The sequence below is a fragment of the Cydia pomonella genome, chromosome 2 (genome assembly GCF_033807575.1).
Source record: "Cydia pomonella isolate Wapato2018A chromosome 2, ilCydPomo1, whole genome shotgun sequence".
NCBI classification, from domain to species: domain Eukaryota; kingdom Metazoa; phylum Arthropoda; class Insecta; order Lepidoptera; family Tortricidae; genus Cydia; species Cydia pomonella.
The window spans coordinates 20,237,078-20,250,910 of record NC_084704.1 but is presented as its reverse complement, the minus strand read 5'-3'; the positions used below and the strand labels follow the sequence as shown (position 1 = coordinate 20,250,910).

Below are 13,833 nucleotides of genomic sequence, written 5' to 3'. Positions count from 1 at the left end.
TTCTCGATTTGTCGATTTACGTAATATTTAACTGAAAGCAGCAAGGTCGAAAGTTTCTTATATGTGTTAAGTAATTAGACCTGCCGTCAGATGTCGTTTCTTGTTTTTGCAACAAGGTAAAAGTAGTATTTCAACAAAGTTTCGTCCCCAGACGTCGACACGCGTATACATAATCCTTTCTATCCCAAAATTCAGTGCGATTTATAAGAATAAGGCCCCGACAAAGAGGCTTTACACGACCCTTCAGGGACTACCCGTGAAGTTTTCAACTAAGTAAATATTTTTAAGTTGTAAAACTAAATATTTGCATATGTTAGTAGCATTTTTAAATATTTTGAGAGGTATCTCGTAAGATTTGTAATGTGAAATATAACTATGGAAGGTATTTTTCTGAAGATTAATGTGTGTTATTTAATAAGAAAAAATATTTATGCAAGTTTTCATACAATGTTAATGCGGTTCGTACTAAAGGCAAATAAAAAACGGCATAGATAGTTGACATTGCTGGTTATTAAAAATATTATTTATTTATTTAATCTTTATTGCACAAAAGAAGAGATTTATTGTACAAAAGGCGGACTTAATGCCATGAGGCATTCTCTACCAGTCAACCTTTAGGCAAAGCAGAGAGATTGTGGGCGATGCTACTTTAACAACAACAACAGCCAAATATAATACAATAACATACCATACATACATAATACATACATACATATAAATATACATACTTATAATAATAGTTTATAAAAATGGAGACAGAGACGATGTAAATAATTACAGACCTATATCTGTTCTACCAGCAATATCCAAAATACTGAAGAAGTTATTGAATACCAGATTATTTAAGTACTTAAATAAATTTAACTTATTATCCCCGTCTCAATACGGTTTCAGACCTGGTAAATCTACCGAAGATGCTGTATCTGTTCTAACTTCACTAATAGTTGACCATCTTGACGATGGATTTAATAGTATGTCTGTGTATTTAGATATCAAAAAGGCTTTTGACACCGTCTCTGTCCCTATATTGTTACACAACTTGGAAAGGATGGGGATAAGAGATATTCCGCTTCGTCTTCTCCATGACTATTTAACAAACAGGAAACAGAGGGTGAAACTGGGAGACTGCAGTTGTACCAGTGAAGATGAAGACGTGACGTACGGAGGACCTCAAGGCTCTGTGCTTGGCCCAACGCTATTTCTAATTTGTATTAATGACTTGTGCGACTTAAAGATCCCACATGCAGATATATTTTCGTATGCTGACGACACCGCCATCGTCTTCACTGGTACTTCATGGGAAGATGTTCAGCAATTCGCGGAAAATGGACTTGAAATTATTAATGAATGGCTTAAGAACAATATTCTTACGTTAAATACCGCTAAAACAAATTATATATGTTACAGTATATACAGTAATACACAACCTGTTAATAGTTTTGCCATTAAAATACATAGCTGTTGTAACAATCTACTGAACTGTTTCCAGCAAACCTGTCTCGCTATACTAAAAGTTGATAGCACAAAATATCTGGGTGTCTTTGTGGATCGGGGACTCTCTTGGTACCAACATCTCGAATATGTTATATTACGTCTACGAAAGCTTAATTGGATTTTTAAAAATTTAAGACATGTGGTGCCAAGGGTCGTTCTGGGTCCCCTTGGTCACGGTAGAGATCTTTCAAAAGAGATCTACACATCGTTAGTTCAGTTCGGGTTAACCTATTGTTTGCCTGTTTGGGGTGGCGCTGCTAAGACTCGCTTTATTGACGTTGAGAGAGCTCAGCGTAGTCTTCACAAAATTATGTATTTTAAAAAGATGTGGTTCTCAACTGACAAGCTTTATCAAATGTGTAAGTTGCTTACTGTCAGAAAATTGTATATACTAACCGCTGTCCTAAGAAAGCATAAAACCACAATTTATGACCGCAACGTTCTGACAAGACGGAGGAAAGATATTGCTATGCACCTACCTAAAACGTACACACCTTTTGCTAGTAGACAGTATAACAAACGTTCATCTCACTTATATAATACTTTAAATAAAGCACTAGATATATATCCAAAGCTGCAATATGGTGTAAAAAATAAAATAACAAATAGTTGTGGTGGTTGGAAGATAAACATTACGATCAGGAGGAAGAATTACTAGGATATGTAGCCTAGCCAAGCCACACAAACAAACACACACACACATATATATAGTCATATAATAATTAAGGAACATAGTTTTAAGAATAGTATAATACAGACTGTACTTAGCTATGGAAGAGCGGTGCCTCCTAGCACATGTTATTGTAAATATTTAACTTACAAGGAGACACCAGCCATTGTAATATTTGTCATGGTTACACATTATGCAGGAGGTTAAGCTTTGTGGAACAACGTTTCTAACGTTGTTCCACAAAGCTTAACCTCCTGCATTTGGTAACTTTTGTTACCTGATTTAAATTGCAAGAGCTCGCTTTTAGACGCATTGTACCTGAGCCCATGGGCCTCAGCATACGTTTCACAAATGCCTAACATTTTTATTCTCAGCCTAGCAGCACCATATCATCAGCATAGCTCAAGTTGTTGACACACATGTCCTCTGTGATATCCGACACAAGCGCTTCTGAGCTCCTCGATGAGGCTATTCAGATATGTATAGATTCAACAATGTAGATTATAATATGATTAAGAAACGTTTGTGCTCTTTAAATACTATTATGTAGTACCTATTATTATTATTATTGGGGTTTTTTGGGCCTTTGAGTGCCATGTCGACCAGGTAGTGATCTATTGTGACAGCCCTTTAAAGTTCATTACTGATTCCCGTTGTATCCAGGAAATTCCAGATTCTTTGGGCCGTAATGTTCTGTACCTCATAGGGTTGCAATACGTGCCGCCCTAAGTGGGTACTTCTTTTTGGCATTAGTGATCCACAGGAACAGAGAATGTGCATTGCAGTCTCCTCTGACTCCTTGCAGAACCTGCATGTCGCATCTTGTTTCTTCCCAAATTGAAACATGTGTTTGTTCAACTTACAGTGTCCAGTCAATATTCTGGTCGCCGCGCAGGTTTTGTGTCTTTTGAGCTCTAAGAGCTCCTTAGCAAATTTGTTGTTGAACCCTTTGATTAGAGCTTTCGAGTGTTATTTTCCTTTGACGAATTCCAACAATCGATTGCTCTTGTTTTTTCTAAGTTGCTGAGCAGAGAATATGCATCCCGTTTTGTGATTCCACAGAACGGTTCTGGGCCAACCAGGGGTGTGTCTGCGCCCTAGTACCTACCCATTATTACATTAAAAAAAAGCCATTAAGGTAAAATAAAATCGGCCAAGAGTATGTCGGGCTGTGCTCAATGTAGGGTTTCGTAGTTACCATTCTGCAGAAGTGTCAGAACAGGACAAACGAGGGCTATTATTAGGTATCGTGTACATTATAAGCATAAGGGATTAAGGGAGTATCTTTGCACTGCTTTGTACGTCTTTTTACTAAAGAGAGAAGATTTTTTGCAATAACTAAAAAACGGCTGATAGTGATCATGTTCGCTATTGTTTTAAATGAAATTATTTATGTTTCACGACTTTTTTTCATATTTTTGGACTCATTGTTCAAAGTTAGAGGGGGAGAGCGATTATTTCCGAAAATGAATACATGGTTTTGGAGACCCTTATTCGTTTTGAAAGACGATCCAACGATACCCCACTATTGGGTGTGAGCAGCAAAAAAAGCATTTTTTATGGGAGGTACGCTTCTTCTTCTTCGCATTATCCCGACATTTTTGCCACGGCTCATGGGAGCCTGGGGTCCGCTTGACAACTAATCCCAAGATTTGGCGTAGGCACTAGTTTCTACGAAAGCGACTGACCATCTGACCTTCCAACCCAGAGGGTAAACTAGGCCTTGTTGGGATTAGTCCGGTTTACACACGATGTTTTTCTTCACCGAAAAGCGACTGGTAAATATCAAATGATATTTTTTTTATACTACGTCGGTGTCAGACAAACATACGGCCTGATGGTAAGCAGTTTCCGTAGCCTATGTACGCCTGCAACTCCAGAGGATAATATATAATACATAAGTTCCGATAAACTCATTGGTACGAGCCGGGATTTAAACCGGTGACCTCAGGATGGCAAGTCGCACGCTTTTATCGCTAGGCCACCAGCGCTTTTATTTTACGGTTCTGACGTCATGCATTATTAATGTCTCCATGCCAAATTGCAACTTTCTTGCACTAACGATCACGGAGCAATGCCGCGGACGGGCAGACGGACATGGCGAAACTATAAGGGTTTCTAAGTGACAACGCAATCCAAAAAAGTATAAGACATCAACTTCGAGTTCGATGAATATAAATTTCAGAATCTAAAACTCAATCCTACAAAGCGGCTTTGGCAATATAACTTCTTGTTCCATTATCCGTAGAATAAAGTTCAATAAAAGAACGAGGGAAAAGTCGTCAACTCAACAGAATTGTAAATAGAGATATGTCGCGGGTTCAAGCTCTGATTTGTCACGTCTTATCTCAGGGCACTCTTCCTCTCGTTTCGGATAAATCATTCGTACCATTCGTGACGGAATCCGAATACGTCTCAGCCCCACCTCGCACCCCTCCAGGGCGAGCCACAGCAGAGTGTTCCAACAGTATGTGAATGCGACATTTAAAAAGGTCTATTTAGCTCGAGGAACCACTTGCTTTAAATAATTATAATAAACATGAATGCATAAAATACCGATCTAATAGTTGTAATCATACATCTGATGTTTAATTGCTTAACACTTGAACATTCGCTAATGGGTGTAAATGAACCTGGTGCTTCTATTATGAACACTTGGAGGCGAAATCGAACTTACATTTTGGAATAAAAATTATGTCGTTTTGTTATCATTTACGCATGCAATTCACTCTGTCTTGGTCCTACGTGTGCAATAGGGTTGTTTCCAATTTTTTGAAACGCTTGTAATACTTTCTATATTAACTAAAAGTTGCCCTAAAATTCAACTTTTATACTAAAAACGGCCTTAAATATGTTAAATTAACAAAATATATTTTGACAGATGCTTTCGCGCCCAAAACGCTCTTTGAAAATTGTGTGACGTCACAGTTTACGGTTTGACACATAACCACATACACACGTAGAAGATACGAACTGTCAACTGACATTTGTCATTTGTTCTTTATCGCCTAACTGTCAACAGTGTCAATCCGAGAGTTGTGACGTCATCAGAATCTTCAATAACGTTTCGAGTTTGGTCACGTGACGTGTGCCAAAAGATATTTTAAATTCAATATTTACAAAAATATGGTCATTACAGGTCCCCTAAAAGTAGTTTAACATGTTCTTATAATTCAAAAGAATTTATTGGGATACAATTCTGCCCTAAGATTTGTAGATGGAAACAACCCTATTGTACCATCAGGTTCAAATTTGCATGGACAATTTATGAACCATAAACTTTTTAACCCTACTGTACCTACCTATATAAGAACGCTGACATTACATTATGTTGACATCAAAATGAAGTTCCAATTGACCTCTTGTACAGTGAGCTGCGAAATTGCATGGAGAAATTGTCAATGAATTCATCGATAAAGTTGCCATGCACTTTTACGGCTGAGGCTATATTTCACATCCCATCCTACGATGTTTTCGGTCTTGCTAATCTTGCTATATTCCAATGATTGTATTTTGTCTCCAGGACTGTCATCATCAGGGGCTGTCAGTTCTCTTTTTTAATTTAAACTCTGTTTTCATGTTTTATTTATTGAAGTGAAACTTCTTATGCGACTTCCACCAAGGTTGCGTTAAACGTTTAACGCTATAATCGGTAACATAAAGTAGTAAGAGTTTGTGACGAGTAAATTCGTCGATTAGCTCAGCTGGTTCCATGGTGTAATGGTTAGCACTCTGGACTCTGAATCCAGTGATCCGAGTTCAAATCTCGGTGGAATCTGACTTTTTGTATTTTTTCTTTTTATATTTTCTATTATTTACGAATTTTAGAATATATGTATTTTTAAATCTATTTTATAATTTATTTTATTATGTGACTTCCAACAAAGTTGTGTTAAACATTTAACGCTATCATGGAGGGGGTATGAAAGCACTGTTGCGTTAAACGTTCAACGCTCCTGGGGAGGGGGAATAGAAAGACAGAGCGAGAGTGATCGCGTGGCACTCGAACGCATGCGCGTAGTATACCTGTTACAGGCCAGCGCGAACGTTAGCAACGAGTAGCGTCCAATATTCCAACGCAAGAGGGAGAAAGAAAGATACACAAATGTAGAAAGTAGGAGAGAGAAAGAGAGTGAGTCAGTAGATCCCAAGCAGATGCGCGTGGTATTCTTGCTATGCAGCGAAGTAAACAGTGTGAGCGTCGTGAAATTAGCTGAAATACGTACTTGTTGTTCTATTTTAATTTATAATATTCATTACAAGATGACCCGGTGAACTTCATATCACTTACCTCTTAATATAAACCATATGTATTTTAGAGCATTATTTTCATCTCCACATTACGAAGTTTCACTAATTCCGCGCGGAGGGACTCCACGCACAATTTTTTAAAACGTAGTACATAGTACAATAATGTACGTGCACTACTGCTCTGAATCACTAGCTGCGAATAGGGAGAAATAAGTTTTCTGTGACACCACTTATTACCTCTGAAGGTGGGGTAAGGACACGCAGAGCCGTTTTTGCTTTAAGTATTTAGTAGGTAGTAAAAAACTTTTTGTATTTACCGATTACATTTATAATTGAGTAATGGTAAGATTATACGGAAAACTCCAACATGTTTCTTTTCTCATGGAGTTTTGGGAACAAAATGTGATTTAAGAGAGTTTAATGTGTGTACAGTCAGCATCATATATTTGGTTACGACTAAAGTATCCAAATATATCGTAACATATCATTGTTACCATAGAAATAAGGATGTGTCGCGATATATTTGCCAGGTAAACCAACAAATAACCACAACTCACTAATTTCTTAAAAATAATTAAACAAGAATTAACCTTGTTTTGTCACTAGTACGGTTGACTATAGCTATGAATTTGTGATAGTAATTACTGAGTTTTGGTTGTCACCTCACGGTATAACATTTTGACTTTGGCCGTCACCATCTATTCTATGCTGACTGCACACGAATGTATAATAAAACGAAAATACCTGCTACGAGTATGGCTATGACTGTTCATTTCCCCGAGTACTTGCACAGCATTAAAAGTAGTGGATCATGCAACGCGTCAAAAGTATCTACTTACCATTCTGTAACGGCTTAAGACGAAAGTGGAGGACCCGCTCGAAATCAGCTTTTCATACAAACCTAGTCGTTATTTTCCTCTCTGGATTTTAACATTATTGAAAATATTTTATATATCAAATACACAATTTGTTATATGTATATCAATCAACCACAGCTATCCCCCCCTAGCCCCTACGTTTGTTTTTGGAATATAATTTTTTATAGGAGTTAGAAGCATTTAACATTTTGTATGAAATCTGTTTTTCACTCCTAATTTTTATCTAAAAAAGCCAAACGGAGGGCCATAGCTATGGTAAATATACATCAAATTATGTAAAAATATTTCCCAAAATGTCAATATCCAGAGAGGAAAATGAAGACTACGTTTGTATGAAGAATCGGCCGTCTTTCCTCTTATCAAGAAATTTGCATTTCGGGAGAAAACGGTTTTTCACTAACTAAATCTTAACAAATTACTTTAATTTTGATGTCGATCGCTTTAGCATAATATATTCTAGGCTTATAGGCTCGCTTTAAAAAAATACCTAAGTTTTAAAAAACAAACGTGTGAAATGTGATTAAAACTTGGTCGAATTAAGCCGTTTGTTTTATAAAATCTATGCGATTTATTTTCAAGCGAAACCTATAAACCTAGAAACTATTATTCTAAAGCGATGTACGTACGTTCGGCTAGGATAGCAAAACAATTTTTCCCTCTTAAGGAAAATTGCCGAGACACCATATAGGTACCCAGAAGGCATCGAGAACACACCCTTACGAACTGTTCTTCAATGTTCTTGGTTTTATCGCCACGATGGCAATGGATTGATACCCAACCGCGTGGTAAAAGAAATCCATTAGGTGCTTTTTATTGGAAACTCTAGTTCGCATTGGACCGCATATAAATTGCTACATTGTTATGGGTCCAACTGGTCGATACGGTCACACTTTTTTATACTGATACTAGCTTTTGCCGCGATTTCATCTGATTTCGCAATTAAGATTGAAAAAAACTTATCTACGTCCTTCGTCGGGCCTCAAACTATGTCCATTTAACAAGTTTCGCATCTAAATACATACAACTACTTTCTATCTAAACTACTGGGAAATAGTGTAGACCGGGGACAATTGAACCATTTTTAGGGTTCCGTAGCCAAATCGCAGAAAACGGAACCCTTATAGATTCGTCATGTCCGTCTGTCTGTCCGATTATGTCACAGCCACTTTTTTCCGAAACTATAAGAGCTATACTGTTTAAACTTGGCAAGTAGATGTATTCTATGAACCAAATTAAGATTTTCACAAAAAAATAGAAAAAAAAACAAGAAATTTTGGGGGTTCCCCATACTTAGAACTGAAACTCAAAAAATCTTTTTTCATCAAATGTGGGGGGTGTGGGGGATAGGCCTTCAAAAATGATATTGAGGTTTCTAATATCATTTTTTTCTAAACTGAATAGTTTACGCGAGAAATACTTCCAAAGTGGTAAAATGTGTCCCCCCCCCCCCACTGTAACTTCTAAAATAAGAGAATGATAAACCTAAAACAAATATATGATGTACATTACCATGCAAACTTCCACCGAAAATTGGTTTGAACGAGATCTAGTAAGTAGTTTTTTTTTAATACGTCATAAAATTAAAAAAAAAATTTTTTTTCATCAAACCCATACGTGTGGGGTATTTATGGTTAGGTCTGCAAGAATGATATTTAGGTTTCTAATATCATTTTTTTCTAAACTGAATAGTTTGCGCGAGAGACACTTCCAAAGTGGTAAAATGTGTGTCATGGATCCCATCATCAGATCAGAACCTACTTAAAATGTGACCAACTTGGAGGCAACTCCTTTAATGCATAACATGTGCTTGCTGCGGGAATGAAGCATTGGATCATTGGCTAGGCAGATTGCTCCCTGATTGTCCGCATTTAAAGTTACTTGTGCAAACTTACCCAATCCGATTTCAGTTAACAAGCTGTTCAGATACATTGCTTCCTTCATCGATGACGCTAAACTAACATATTCTAATTCACAAGTGCTAGTCGCGACACATTTCTGTTTCTGAGATTTCCATGAACACACGCACCACCTAATACAAAAGCATAACCAGAGTATGACCGCCTGTCCAATGCACAACCTATAACTATATTATTGAGATATTAAACGGCTAAAGTTAATTTTAATCAAATATGCCACAACAATTTTTTTTCATAAAATTCTAGCAAGTGTGATGTTTTTTCAAACATTTGATTAATAGCAAAACAATTTTTATGTGTATGTAATTATAAAATTAATTTTAATGATTTCAAATGTGTTGCACCTACAGTTACAAAAGTCGTATTCTATATGTATAAATCGCGTCACAAAAAATAAACTCACAAAAGGGGGATGCAAAAACTTGGACTGTATTTTCTTGATAGCCGAATCCCTTTCTTCCACACCATAAAACTTTTATATAGAAGGTGACGTCCCTAAAGTATAGTTTCCGAGGCGTTTGGGAATGATAAAAAACTTTTAAACTTTGCGAATGACTGAACTGTATTAAGGCACGCATTTTTTATAAGTCGGCTTTCTAAACGAGTTTGTGCAGGAAAACACATCGCGAGAAGCTATTTATTAAAAACTGTTTGGAGTAAAAAAATGTTTTCACAGTAAAATAATATGTCACCAGTACCAACTGTAGTCATTGGTAGGTAGGTATATTCATGTTGTATCGATTATAGTAGGTTTAAAACTATATACCGTTTGTTACTAAATAAACATTAAAACATAGCTACAAAGTACATATTTATATAATTGTATCGAAAGTTAGAGAGTTTGATAATGAAAATAAATTTGCAATAACACTATTAAGTCAGTTCTGAAAGTAGTAGTCTACTCGAAAAATCTATTCGGAGGAACAACAGAATAACAAAAAAAATAGATGTACACCCTGTAGCAAAAGTGCATGACCTTTTTGTGTATGAATTCCATTCATTACGTGTCCATGCACGTACGTAGCTTGTTGTACGTACGGCCTAAGCGTATCCAGAATGCGTAATTTTTGAGGTCTTATTTTTTGCACCTAAAAATCGTACCTAGTAAAATTTCAGGAATATCATTTGTTTACCTTATACAGAATTTTGACTTTTCTATCTAGAGTTATACATTTCTGTTACATACTTTTTATGCCATATTTATTAACAAGATGTTTCCTATCTATGCGCAGTTTGCATGTACACTTTTAAGTAATTTGTGGTAAATGACTCATAGTCATAATCATTATCCTATTTACATTTTGTACCAAAAGATTTGCACGATATTAATTCCTCTTCCTAATGTTGTCTCAGCTTTTTTTTCCGCAGCTCATGAGAATTCGGGATCCACTTGGCAAATACGAATCCCAAGAATTGAAGTAGGCATGTTTTTTACGAAAGCGACTGCCATCTAACCTTCCAACCCAAAAGGGAAACTAAGCCTTTTCGTCGGTTTGTTCATTATTTATTAGACTGGTTTCCTAATGATGTTTTTCTTCTCCGAAAAGCGACTCGTAAATTAAAATGATATACTTCATACATAAGTAAGCTCCGAGTAACTCCTTGGTACGAGCTGGGGTTTGAATCTGCAACCTCCGAATTGGTAGTCACACCCCTTAGCGCTAGGCTGCCAACTTCCAGAAGAGGCTATAATTTGCACGAGATAAAAAGATATCTGTAGTATTTATTTTGTGGTCTGTGTGTGATCCTTGCTGAACCTTGATTAGTACTGCGCTTTCTTATTTTCTTTTGTCAATAACTAAAACCTACCACGTAGTGGTTAAATTCTATTTGCCTACTTACAGAAAATTATGCCAGTTATTACCTATACCAGTTCCTGACGATTCTAGAATATAACGACAGCATTATAAAAACTTTAATTGTGATGGCTCTTTGATTACCAATCTAAACGAGCCAAAACGAGCAAAGCGAAGCGCAACCTACCTTTTCTCGAAGCGCTTCGTCGATTTTTTGAACCCTTATAACTTGGGTTTGGATTATACCAGATAAACAAAATTATTGGGATATAATGTCAATAGTGGACTTAATAAGTACTTAGGTATACAAAAAACTCAATTGCATAGCTCTCATACTTTAGATTTTATTCATATCTAAAACACTCACTGATGATCATCAAAACCCTTAGGGCTGAAGTCCTAGGAAGCTGGAATTTGGTATGTAGTAGTATAGTATTAGTACACAAACAACAAAAAAATACAAAAACTTGAAATTTTTTGCTCCTAAGGGGGAAGGGGGGTGGAATTTTATAACGCGTATCAATAACCACTGAACCGATTTAGTTAAAATTTGGTACATATGTAGATAGTTTTTGTTATGGGAAAGGATAGTTTTTAACCTCTAAATCACCCCATAAAGTTGAAAAGGGGGCGAAAAAGGGCGTTAGGGGGAAAAAGGTTGAAGTTTGTATGGGGAATCAGAAAAAAACAGCAGATTGTATAAAAGATGCCCCCAGATACGTATTTCAGGATTTTACATAGTAAATCACCTCCAACCCTTTAAATTAGAGGTTGGAAGATTGTCATAAAAGAAGTGAAATCCCATCAAAAACATCTTCATGTAAAATATTGCCAAGACGAAACGATAAGGCTCGTACTTTCAAAAAGTTATCAGATCTCTCGTAGAGCCAAGGTTCTAACGCTAGAAGCCCTAACTTCACATAGGTACTCCACACCTTAGTCAAAATATGTGGCTTGGCCGTTTTGTTACTTAAGTTAACTACAAGAAGTATACTAAAAAATAATGAATAGTGATTGATTTTTCTTAACCTACGCCCATGTGACGGTAGCAACACAGCCAAGCCATATTTTTGACTAAGGTGTTGAGTTTGAGCAGCACTTTGAAATATTGTAAACCATAGAGTAACTTATACATACTATGCCTTAAACAGTTTTTTAGTAGTTTTCACTATGACATTGATGCATGAAGGCGGTTTGTTTACAGAGGCCTACCGAGAAACACTAAAATCGAAATTTCGATTTTTGTATTTCGCGGTAAGCTCTCAGTATGAGCTGATGGCGCCCCCTACGCCGAGTTTTGCGTAATATTCCCTATTGACAAAAATAGCCTACCGAGATATTTAATTGTCATGCCATCTAGGCCCTCAAGGCTAGGTAATGAAAAATAAATTGGACTAAATACAACGTAGTTTGTCAAATGCGGAATGGTAAAATAGAAACTATGCCTTTATTTTGATTTGTGCAATTTAACGTTTTGATGTTATATAATATAGTAGGCGCCATAATGATAAACACATCAATAGAAATATATAAACATAAAGTAAATGGAGTTTCATCCTAGATAAGTTATAATTGATAAATACGTGATACTTACACCATTGTTATAGGTAGGAACCCATACTGTCGCCCTTCCTCTTCCAATCTTTTTGGTAAGCTGCAGCCCAATCGGGACTAGAAAAATAATTCAAAACAACTCGAGTTCCATAAGTCACTTTACAATTTACTATTTACAATATTGCGTCATGAAAACAACAACACCTTTCACCAACACATTTCTTATTACTCCAAACTTTTCCATTTACAGAGTTCACGCATAGCGTCAGGGAAGTTTTTTTATAAAGTCTTGTAAGCATATAACAAGGTGTTTGGTTATCTTGAGTTTTTGCGTATTGGAATTTTTGTTGTTTTTATTTGTTGTTGATAATAAAATTTTATGAAGTGGAACTGTTGATGAAGTCACTTGTATGATGACTTTGTAAATAGAATGTAAAATTTGTTCTGTTTTTGCTACCTCGAAGTATTGGAAGCTCGGAGCTAGGATATTTACTGTCTATTATTATGTATAAATAATAGACTATCTCTGGTGAAAACTATTTGAATGTTTATCTGGTTATATTTTTGATAATAATTTTAGTCTTATATGTTTATTTGTCAGTAAAACCGAACAAATACATGCAATTGCAAAATTAATAACTATCGCAATACAGCTAATTTTCTGCGAAAAAATATTATTGTACTTAGGTAAACTGTCGTTTAAAGTTTACTTCTATCCGAATACGAATTAAAAAAACATTACACTTTGATGGAACTGAAATAAAAACATTTTACCGGAAATATGATTTAAAAAGCATTATTAGGTTACGCTGAACATAATGGAAATAGCAGCAACAGGCAACTGTGATGCAACAAAGTTGTATATGATGTAGTTTTAACAGCTAATGGAACCTTATAAAATTACTTTTTTATATTTATTTGCAAATGGCTAAGTAAACATACCACGTAAATATGTACCAACTTTGTAATGAAAAATAAATTGGACTGAATACAACGTAGATAGTTTGTTAAATAGATGACTTTATTTTGTTTTGTGCAATTTAACGGTTTGATGTTACATATAGTAGCCCCCATAATAATAAACACGTCAATAGAAGTAAACATGAAGTAAATAGAGTTTCATCTCAGATAAGATAACAAAATATATGATTTAATTGGTAAATACGTGATACACCAATGATATCGTGTTAATATTAAAACTTTGCTGGTTAAAATTTATGGTTCAAATTTTACAGCCCTGTATTACAGGCAAAATTTTAAAATACGAAGATTAT

At 35.8% G+C, this 13,833-nt stretch overlaps 1 non-coding gene across 1 annotated transcript; it reads left to right on the top strand.

Annotated features, from left to right (window-relative positions):
• Positions 1-5,870: 5,870 nt before the first annotated feature.
• Positions 5,871-5,942, top strand: Trnaq-cug (transfer RNA glutamine (anticodon CUG)). Its single transcript has one exon. It is a non-coding gene; the product is annotated as a tRNA-Gln (tRNA).
• The last annotated feature ends 7,891 nt before the right edge of the window (positions 5,943-13,833 follow it).